Source organism: Phaseolus vulgaris, chromosome 3 (genome assembly GCF_051622355.1).
Source record: "Phaseolus vulgaris cultivar YP4 chromosome 3, ASM5162235v1, whole genome shotgun sequence".
In the NCBI taxonomy this organism is placed as follows: domain Eukaryota; kingdom Viridiplantae; phylum Streptophyta; class Magnoliopsida; order Fabales; family Fabaceae; genus Phaseolus; species Phaseolus vulgaris.
In genome coordinates, this window is record NC_143500.1 from 6,580,973 (window position 1) to 6,592,904 (window position 11,932).

Here is an 11,932-nt window from a genome sequence, read left to right on the forward strand (position 1 = left end):
GATTTTCTATTTTTGAAACACTTTTTGCTCACAGAACACTCCTTATTCTGGAATAACTAAAAATTCTCAAAGATAATTTGGGTATTTTGAAGAATGAAGGGGTGCATGAAGAAATGCCCTCTTATATGTATGTACATAGGCATGATAAAGTGAGTTGGGCTCACGGTCTAGCTCATCAGCTCGCAATAATTTGGAAATGTTTCTTCCTGCCTACATGTTTCTTCTTGTACCTTTACATTATTTTTTGAAATACTCAAATTATTCTTCCATTTTTCAAGTAGACCCTCATTAAATATCCTAATATCTCTTATAGCTACTTCCCTTTTATCTTTTGATTGACACATTTTAGACCACTCAATCCATGCTATATTCTTTCCTTCTGCCCCCAACTCTCCACATGAATTGCCTTTATATGCAATTTCGTTTACTATCTTTTTTGGTACTCAGGATAAGAAGAAGAGAGGAATAACATATATCTCAGACTTTATTAGACATCCTCTTCCCGCATAGGTTAAATATTTTCCTTTCCACCTTGCTAAATGTTTAGCTAATATTCTTTTGGATGGATCTCACATCTTGACCCTCTTAAGTTGTCTCCTATTGGGATACCAAGATATATAATAGGCAATGATGTGATAGAAGAGTTTAATATCGCTGCAAATTGATGTAGTAGAGGAAATATTTATTCAAAGTTATCACTTTCTCATCATAACACACATGACCGATACATAAAACACAATCTTTCTCTGACTTCAATGTTCAGCAATGTACTTCAACTGAGAAAGCAAAGAGAAACCAAATCTATGGTTTCTCACAGCCTGGCCATTCAACAAAGCCAGGAGAAAGGGTCTTAAGAACTGGATTCCTCTCAAAGAAATTTGTTGGTCTCAATTCAAATCCAGTGCTCAACAAGGGCATTATTGGAAAATCTTCCTGACACGGAACATGGTGGATTCCCACTACGTACCACAGTACAATATCCTTGTTCTCAATACCTCTATTCCTGCAAATTTTTCAATTTCAAAACCAACGTTAATAACGCAAAATCACTACTCTGTTCCTTTCCTTTCCTCCTCAGTTAAATAGCAGCAGTTACACAATTTGTTTGGCCATAATTTTCAATTTTGAATTTTAGTTTCTGTTAAGAAAATGTTTTAATCTCCCAATAATCTTATGATAATTAGTTTTTTATAGTGATTTTAGTTTCTTTAGGCCTTAACATGCATATTTTTTTATGTTGTAATTCTTAAAAAACTTGAATGAATGTTGAAGTGTGGTTTGAAAGGTAAGATGCTTACTGTTGAGTCCAAACAGCCAAGGTATCATCTCCACGGCTCTGATCAACATACAATCCACCAGCCCATTTCTCAGTCTTGTTGTAGGGTGTAACCCAAACATTGTAATTGGTGAAAGCACCACGTTTTTGAGGGTAGTCATCTTCTGTGAGAAGTGGATGAGCTGCTGCATTCGGAACCAAACGGTACCCAACATTGTTTCCGGTGGAAGTCTTCTTGTTAGGATTCACCAGTACCAGCTCTGCTGGACTAAACCCTAGTTTAATCTTTGCATCAGATTCACTCTTCAAAATCTCACTACTCGTTGTCCAATAGCTCTTTCTCTTTGAACTATTGTCACTCACTTGTACACTCTTCAGACTCGTCTTCTCAAAGGAGTTATCCACACCATCAATGTCAAAGTCAAGATGGTATATGTAGAAATGGTCATGGTAAACACCAATGCTGTGTTCCGACACCAATATTCCATGTTGCTCCTCTTTTATCTCATCATTATGAGTAATATTCACTGCCTTAACTTCCAGCATTCCCGACAGCGATATCTGTCGGAAAAGATGCACAAAAACAACACTTAATATTTAAACAAAGAGTCGTCCACACACAATATTGTCTTAATTACTAAAAAAATAAATTTAGAGTTATTTTTTTTTTTAAAAAAAATGCGTGTAATAATAAGTTGATTAATTTAAAATTTATTCATAGATAATATTTTTATTAATATAATATACCACCATCTAATTGTTTAGTATTTTATGAATAAATAATACTTTATGAACAAATATAGTTTATTTATGTATTTTTTTAACATATAAATTTTGGTCTAATTTTTCTAATATATTTTTTTAATTTTTTTTTATAATATTTTTTTTATGGAATTGAAAAGTTATTATTATTATTTGAGAATGTCCACACACATTTATGAATTATTATCTAAACAAGTGGCACACAACAAAGATAAACAGAACTTACAGCGGGCTTGATTGAACCGCTTGTTTTGAACTCCCAATCTAAGACGTTGTCGTAGTTGCCCACTGTAACCACTGATCTAACTATCAGAGTCACGTCAGATCTAACTTCTCGTATCTGCATATGTTTAGTTTCAGTTCCAACAAAAGTAAGCACATAAATAATTAGATAAATAATACATTCCAAACAAATTATTAAATAAAAAATTATTTTAAAATTAAAATAATTAATTAATATATAAATTAAATTATATATTATTTTATAAATTTAAAAGTTATTGCTATATAAAATAAACAAGATAGTTTCTAAATATCTAACATTAGCTACTAAATGTTACTTACCAAATATTCTAGATTTTATATTATATTTTATTTATTTTTTAAAGATTAATTTAAAATATAAAATATTAATAACTAAAATTTTTTGACTAATTTTGATATTTATTTAAAAATTAATTTATAATTTTTTACTAATAATAAAAAATATTTTAAATACTACTAATTTTTTAGTCTCTAAGACCTTATCTAACTTAGTCAATATAATGATTAATTATTTTTTATATCTTTTTAAATTTAGTTGTTATTTAATGATTTTCTTGTAGTGATAAAATTATGGTAATGATATATTGACAACCCACATTTTTCTATTACAACTTCCAATGCTGTTATTTTAATATTTTTATATTATTTAATTCAAAACCTACCATTTATTATATATATTTATTTCTAAACTCATCACATTAAAATTAAGAGTTGTATCTAACTTCATAGGTTGTCAAAGTATTATTCTCTTAAAAATTAATCCTGAAAAATTATTTAATGTTTAGAAGTAGTTGTAAGCCTATCTTTACCAATTAAATCATCATAAGTTAATGTAATTATTATCAAATTAATAATTTACCATACATGAAATTTTATAATGAATGTCAATGTAAGCAACATTTACATTATCATTGTATTTAAATTAAATTCTTAAACTTTAAAAATCTTATTTGGCATATTGTACTACCCAATGGACTATTTCTGTCATATAGCATTATTTTCACTTTTATTTTCTCATTTAGCACACTTTTTGTTTTTATTTTCCTATCTAGCATCGTTTCAAAAGTAAAAAGAAATTACTAAATTAAAAATATTTGATAATTTTAATTTTGGATGCATTAAAAAAATAAATATTTTTAATGTTTAAAATAGTTAGAAAGATAATTATTAAAGAAAAAATAAGTTTTTAGAAAATAAAAATAAAAAGTAATAAATTAAAAATGTTTAGTTTAAAATTTAATTTTTTTTAACAATGAAGAAAATAAAAAATTAAATCCTACAACAACATAAAAAAATGTATAAATTATTAAGTGAATAAATTTATTATTCAGTTTAATAAAAAAATAAATGTATAAATTATAATTTTAAAATAAAAATTAAGAAAAAATTATGTACTGTATTATTAATTAATACTAATTAAGAAAAAAAATTAATGTGTGTCAATTACTAATTAATACTAACTGACTTTGATTTTTTTTATAATTATTTACTGTATCTTTTACTTGAAATTAACATAATTACAAAAATCATAATAATAAAAATAAATACTAATTTATGTTTATAAATTTAACTTTTATGTTGTTGTAAGGTTTAAAATAGTTAGAAATATAATTATTGAAGAAAGAAATGAATTTTTACAAAATAAAAATAAAAAGTAATAAATTAAAAATGTTTAATTTAAAATTTTACTTTTTTTGTAAAAATGAAGAAAATAAAAAATTAAACCCTACAACAATATAAAAGTTAAATCTATAAACATAAATTAATATTTAATTTTATTATTATAAGGTTTAATAAAAAAATGTATAAATTATTAAGTGAATAAATATATTATTTGGTTGAAAATTTTATTTTTAAAAATTATTATTAGGTTTAATAAAAAAATGTATAAGTTATAATTTTAAAATAAAAATTAAGAAAAAAGTTATGTACAGACAAAAATTAATGTGTGTCCATTACTAATTAATACTAACTGACTTTGTTTTTTTTATAATTATGTACTATATTTTTACTTGAAATTAGTATGATTACATTATCAATAATAATAAAAATAATATTAATTTATGTTTATAGATTTAACTTTTATGTTATTGTAGTAGGGTTTAATTTTTTATTTTTTTCATCTTATAAAAAAAATAATTTTAAACTAAACATTTTTAATTTATTACTTTCTATTTTTATTTTGTAAAAATTCATTTCTTTCTTCAATAATTATATTTCTAACTATTTTAAACATAAAAAAATATTTATATTTTTACAACCAATATATTTATGTTTTTAATGCATCCAAAATTAAAATTATCAAAAAAAATTAATTTATTAATTTTTTTTTACTTTTGAAACAGTGCTAAATAGAAAAATTAAAATAGATAAGAAAATAAAATAAAAAGATGTTAGATGAAGAAATAAAAATAAAAATAGTGTTATATATCTCGGTAAAAATCTCCTACCCTATGCCCAAACATTGACCTGACGTACAAGAATCACACATTTCTTTTGTAGTTTCACCTATTTCACTTAAATCAAAAACAGAATCTGGTGTGAAAAAAAGTCTTTAGATTTCAACAATATAATGTAGTTTTCAAGAAAGAGAGGATAGATGGTGATGAGATTTTTTATATATTTTTTTTATCAGCAATAACGATTGGTGGTTCAACCTTATACATATCTAAAAAATATGAGACAAAATTACTGGTCTCCCAAATAAACAAATAGAGAAAGACAAACAAATCTACCACTATAAAATCTGTACTTTAGACTGAAATTATATAGTTCAATTGAAATTTTGAACTGGATGAAAAATAAACTTTATAGGTTTAGTTATTCTTTTATTGATTGGAATTTGTGTCCATCTCAATAATAGAAAAGTATTTAGTGATGTTTCATTATGGATGGGAGTTTCTATTTTTTTTTTTTGAGCAAACATAAACTACAGGTCTTATTTTCTTTATTTCAATTTGTTTAGGATCAACATAACCTTACCTAAATATTCAAAAGTTTTGTTTTTTGCATTGTGAAAATGGAAGATAGCAAAGAAAAGGGCATCATTATATGTACTTACTTCCTCGCCAGGAATTCCTGCTTCAGTGTGACGCCAACTGATACCACCATATTGTTCAAAAACACAAATCGCATTCTGCAACTGTTACATCTAGGAACTGTGCCTGTGGTGGACAATCATGCAAGGGTTCCAAAGAAACCATAGATTGACCAAACCCGAATTCACCAGCATCAAAGAAAGTCTTGTAATACCAATCCTCACTTGGATCCTGGTATGGCACGAACAGTTCAGAAATGTATCCTCTGTATAACACTGAACGAGACTTATGAACTTCAGGGTCGTAGATTGATGCTGTTGAAATTATCACTCCAGCACGAACATCGTACCCTATGTGAAACTTCCAATTCGCCCAGCTGAACAAAACATGCACTATATAAGTCCAAACACCAACCATCAACAGATACATGCATCAATCATAACAACGTGAAACTTAATAACTTGTTACCTGTTATACTTTTTTATTTTTAGGATCCAACAATTGCTTAAGTATTTCAATACCCAAAATGAAAATAATACATGATGACGTGTTTGAAAATGAATTATTGTTGGGAAATAATTACTCTTATTCAACTCTCAGAAAATTGATGAAAAATATTATTATTTCTCTGAGATAGGTTATTAAAAGTTATCTTAACACAAAATTTAATTCATCTAAGCTTTTAACAATTTAGCTTAAAAAATACCAGACAAAGACATTTGACTGAGTGTTATTGAGGAGCCTTGTTAACTAAGTAAAGGGAATGGTGACACCTTGTACCCTTGTACTTCCAACGAAAAGGCATAGTTCTACTTATATCGCACGAGAGAAATGGAAGATTTCACTGGTAAAGAAAAGGCAAAAACACAAGAAAACAAGAATTTTTCTTAATTTTAAACTTTCTTCACTTTTTATAAATTTTAAATAAAAAATAATTTTGTAAACTTATATTTTTATCAATAAAAAAATATAATGTTAATTATATCTATAATATTACTTACAAACTTTTATAAATTTTCACTGCACTTCTACTCTATTAATACCAGTTTAAAATACCTGACACTGTGTCCTTTGATGGAAAAGCCAGGGCCTTGAGGTTGATGTGAGGCAAAAGAATGAAGTTTAGGACCAAACGGTGGCTGCAAATGCGAAGCCCGGTATTCGGTGTTTTCCACCTTGGGAACAGGCACGACAAAGTGGTCATGATACTCCACGATCTTCATCTGTTCAAGATCAGCCACAATTGTTATTCCATTAATGGGCCTCACGTAGATATTCACGGTTCCCTCCTTCAAGAAGCACTCGATTCTCAAAACCCTTTTGCTCTGGGTTTCGCCGTACCATCCCACGCTGAAACCGGAGCACACCACTTCCGAAAGGTTCACACCCCTCTTTTCTATGGACTCCACGAAGGGACCGTGCTTGAAGGGCAGTTGCAAGGCCTCGCTTTGCTCCTCCACCGTTAAGGTGGGGAAGCCGTTTCCCCGGTGGATGTTGTCGGAGACAACCTGAGAGGTTCGTAGGTTTATTGTGAGCTCGTGGACTTGGGAGTTGACGATGGCAATGACGAAGGCGTTGCGTGAGGTTCGGGCAGCGGTTGAGAGCCATTTGAGGACTGTGGCTTTGTCGGGGTCGTCGAGGCCTACGTAGTGGAAGTTGACAGTGTTTGTTTTTGTGGGGTATTTGCTTAGGATTATGGTTTGAATGAGGGTTATTTCTTGCTTTGTTAAGGGGTCAAGAGGGTGTGTGAATTGCAAGGGACCTATGGAAACTCCTGCATGGAGGAAGAAGAAGAAGAACAAGAGAGTGGGAAGTGATAAGAGGTGGAAGAAGAGTTTCATGGTTCAGCTTTATGGCATTCACTTCATCACTAAAACAATGAGAACCACTCCTTTATATAGCTGGAAGTGAGGCTAATATTGGAGACCAGAGTACATAAAGATGATAAAAGGGTTATGGTATTTTAAAATGTTAAAATAGTTTTTAAAATTAAAAAAATTATAAATTTTTGTATATGATTAAAATATTAATATTTAGATGAGTGTAAAAAAACATTTTTAATGATAAAATTCGAAAAGGTGATGATATTTTCACACCGCAAACAAAATGTAATCCACATCCATTCTACATACTAATAAATTATTATTTTAATTATATTTATTTTACTTTTTTAATTTAAATATTATTATATTATTAGAATTGGGTGTTATTTACTATTTGAGTGTTATCAAAACCTTTTCCAATTCGGAGGGGGACTGAGTTAAAGTGAGAGGGCCTCTTCAAGTTTTTATATTTTCAAATTTTAATATATTACGAATATATAAAATATATTACCATTAAAAATGGTTTATGTTTAAAGTAAAATAATAATATTTTTTATTTTTATAACATATTTTCTCGTTTTTTCTGTATACAAATAATTGATTAAAATATAGTCTTAGAATCCTTATTTTTGTTTTAGAGATTATAATTTTGAATAAATTCTATGGAAGTAATGCCAAAGCTTTATTGAGATATAAGTAGAATTAAAGAGATGAATTTGAAGTGTGAAAATAGAGGTTTAGAAGAGGTGATGAAAAAAATTCTAAAAGAGTCATAAACTAGACATACAAATGGTTACTCTAACTTGAGTTAAGTGAGACAACAATTTGACATAAATTTCCTACTCAATTCAAGTTAAAAAAAATATCAGAGATGTGCACTCCTATTTATAGGAGATTTGGATGTCTAAAATAAGAATTTTAAAATTCTTCATTTGCAAGATGACCATTTACGTCATATGATTCATGATCCTCTCAAATGAGAGATTGACAAGTGTCTTCTTATCATTTGGGAGATTCCTCTAAAATAAAAAGGTTGACAAATGTCACCTCTCAATTGATGGGGATCCTCTCCATTGAGGAAGAGTCATGTGGACGATCATGTTTCTCATGCCACACCCATGTTTCCCATGTCAAGTGATGAATCACCTTACAAAATGCACCCACTTTATTACTATACACACTCATTCTTTTATTAGTCCAAATACATGCCTTAAAACAAATTATTTAAATTAAAGTCTAACCTAAAAAGATATTGACTTGGTCTTGCTAAAGCCAACTGAGTCTTCTTATAGTCCTTTGACCAAAGTCCTAGTATTTTTTCATGGTTTGGAGGTTTTACCTGAAATACTCTCTACATTTCCTTATTATAGAGTTGTCCTCTTTATTGGACCTAAAAAAATAAACAAAAATCTAATTAGGTTCATATGTGCTAATAAGTCATCAACAATATTCCAGGTCTTCATCCTTGAGTTTCCATCAATAATTTTGCAACTACTTTTATTAATCTTTTATGAAATAATTTAATTTACGTTTTAATTAAATATCTTACTTTAATATTATACACAATTGTTAATTGATTGTCTAAGAAAAAAATAAGTGTCAAATTTTCCTAGTTTTGTAGAGTTTGTGATATATATATATATATATATATATATATATATATATATATTATAAAGGACTACTTATTTTAAGAACAAGTTAAATGAATTATTCTGAATGTGTCTCACTACGTTCTAAATTTTTTTCTCCGTTCTGTATTAATATTTAGTCTTTATATATTTTTTTGTCATCAATATATATACAGGAGTGTAATTATGGATTTAAGTTGGATTGGATTGGAAAAACTATTTTTTTTAATGTGGGTCAAATAGAACCCTACTTATTTAACTCACGGATTAAAAAAGTTTGGATTGGGTTGGAGATGGACGAACTCATAATCCACTAAGAACAACTTCCCAATTCCCAATTCTTCTCTCTGAATGTTCTTTTTATACTTCTCTCATTGTAAACAACACTTACCTTTATAGTTTCTTTTATTAGTTTTTTCATTATAATTATTATTACTTTAAGTTATCTATGTTGACACTTTATTTTTCTTAAGACTATAATGTTGTTAATTAGTATTAGAATGATTTGGATGCTTAATTTATTTGTTTACGTAATTATATAAGTTAATACTTTTAATTTTTATTTATTAACAATGGTTAATGCTTAGTGAAATAGGTGAACATTTTGCTTGTAGTACTATATTGTAGGTTGAGTCTCCATTGTGATTGTACTGAAAAAATATATGAAAATAGTTGGAAGAACAAAATATACTTAAATGAACCAACCTATGTGATCCACAAATCTCTAATGAGTCGAGTTAGGTTATAAAATTTTTAACTCAACCTTTAGTAAGTCAACCCTGGGTGAACCGAGTTGGCTCTCTTTGACACCCTAAATATATAATAATTACTAAAATAATAATCATAATCTATAATAATAATAGTAATGACAATAATAATAATAGTATAAAGAAAAATTATTTTAATTTATGTAAATATTTCTATTTTGGAAACTATCCAAAATTGTGACGTAAAAGTATATGATTATGAAATTAAAAGTATATGCTTCATTGATGCACATCCATTTAAATGATGATTATTATTGATTATGATGTTCAAATTGTTTTCAGATATTCTTCACAACACTAAAGATGCGAGTTAGAATGAGTCAAAAGTTTCCATATAAAACGTCTAATCGAAAAGAGAAGGTGTTATAGTACGAGATTTGCGCAAACAGTGAGAAAATAAAATTAAAGCTTCGATGATTAAATTTTTTTACAAATATAGAAAGATTTAAAATGTTCAACAAAAGATCAAGACGCGCTGAAACCTTCATAATCATAAGCTTCTTTTTAAAGTGTCTAATATGAGAAAGAGATGACAGAGTTATACGAGATTTATGGAAATTTGAAGTGCAAAAGATTCAGGCTTCAACAGTCAACATCATACAAATATAGAAGTATTTCAAAGAGAAACAATATCATATAAATGCTCAAGACGCGTAATAAATCCTCATAGAAAAAGTTTTCCTTAAAAGTTTCTAAGGCTAAAATGATGAAGTGCAAAACAATATAAATTCAACGTTTAAAATTATACAAAAACCAAAAGTATTCAAATTACAACACATGTTCAAGACGAGCAAGAAATCTTCAGTGCAAGAGTTTCCATATGGAGTTTTTAACAACTATATGATGAAGTACAATACACAAGCTTCAATGGTCATCTTTCACAATCTACATAAAGACCTAGAAGAAGAAGAAAAATACGGAAACAATATACAAGAACAAGAGAAATGCAACTTTGTGTGAGCGTAAAAGAAAGTTTGTTTTGTACATATTATATTTGCTACATAGAGCGTCTAGTGAGTTGGGTTGTGCTCTAAACTTTGTAAATTCTTCACTTTGTGAAGTGTACTCAATGAGCTTTGATTGTTCTCTCGTTTGAGAATATTTTTCTCTTATCTTGAGAGGTCTTAATCTCATAGGAAGATTATGATTGATTTACCTGAAGAGGTGAGAATACTTGTACTTAGAGAGATAGAGAATACTTGTACTTGGAGAGGTGGATAATATTTGTACCTGAAGAGGTGTAGAATATTTGTACCTGGGAAAATGTATAATACTTATACATGGAGAGGTGGAGAATACTTGTTGAAGAGGTGGAAAATATTTGTACCTAGAGAGGTGGAGAATACTTGTTCCTAGAGAGAAATTGAAATTCGTTATTGAAAGATTTAAGTGGTTTGCTTAAGAGGATTGGACGTAGCCCAAGTGATAGGGTGAACCGGTATAAATCTATGGTACTTTTATCTTCTCTTTGCTTGTTAGACGTTGTTTGTATTGTCTTTCAATTTCACGATTTGAGTTTAGGCTCCATTCAACCTCGCCTTTCTGGAGCCAACTACACCTTTAAAGTTGTTTCACACCAATGCACAGTTTGACATATGTCATGTCAACTCTGTAAATTTGTAAGGTGCTATGTTTTACTCTAATTTGGTTAAAAACTCTATGACCAATGCATGATACACAGTTCCTTGTGAAAAAATCAAAAAAATAATTATACACAATTCAACCCTCTCTTTTTGTGTATTTGACCTATTTTTGACTCTACTGTTTAAGGAAAATAAATGTGGTAGCAAATGCCTTAAGCCAAAAGACAATGTGAGTGTCAACTCTAATGATTAAAAAGTTTAAATTAGTTGAGCAATTTCAGGATATGAATCTAAGTATGGAGATGACATTAGATCAAATTAGTTATAGTATGCTCACTATAACTAACAAATTTCTGATCAAAGAGAAACAACTGGTTGAAAGCTATTGTAGAACATTTGAGGACTAATTAGGTTAAGGATTAAGATGGTGCTAGATGAATGTCATAAGAGTTTTCTCGGATTACATCCTAGTATGACAAAGATGTATCAAGATTTGAAGCAATCCTCCTCCTAGAGACTAATGACACATATTTTGTGCACACATTTATAACTTTATTTTACATTGAAAGCACTTTCCATATGCTTTATTTTTAGTTTTTAACTCATTTCCTTTTAGTACTAATAAATTAGGTTTGATGTACATATTTGCTTTAACTTTTTCAGCTAATTTGACATTTGTTTATTTTTTTCCCATAATGATTTTTTGTATATATTATTTTCGATTAATTTTATCTGCATTATATTCTATATTTCCAAGGCTTAAAATTGAACATAAGGTTTGCTAGATTTAG

At 28.4% G+C, this 11,932-nt stretch overlaps 1 pseudogene across 1 annotated transcript; it reads right to left on the reverse strand.

Moving 5' to 3' along the window:
* Positions 1 to 667: 667 nt before the first annotated feature.
* Positions 668 to 7,271, reverse strand: LOC137806354 (primary amine oxidase-like; annotated as a pseudogene). The gene is made up of 5 exons (XR_016519418.1): positions 6,397 to 7,271; positions 5,364 to 5,716; positions 2,265 to 2,378; positions 1,299 to 1,837; positions 668 to 1,003 (listed from the first exon to the last, which is right to left on the reverse strand). The product of XR_016519418.1 is annotated as a primary amine oxidase-like (transcript).
* Between the last annotated feature and the right edge of the window lie 4,661 nt (positions 7,272 to 11,932).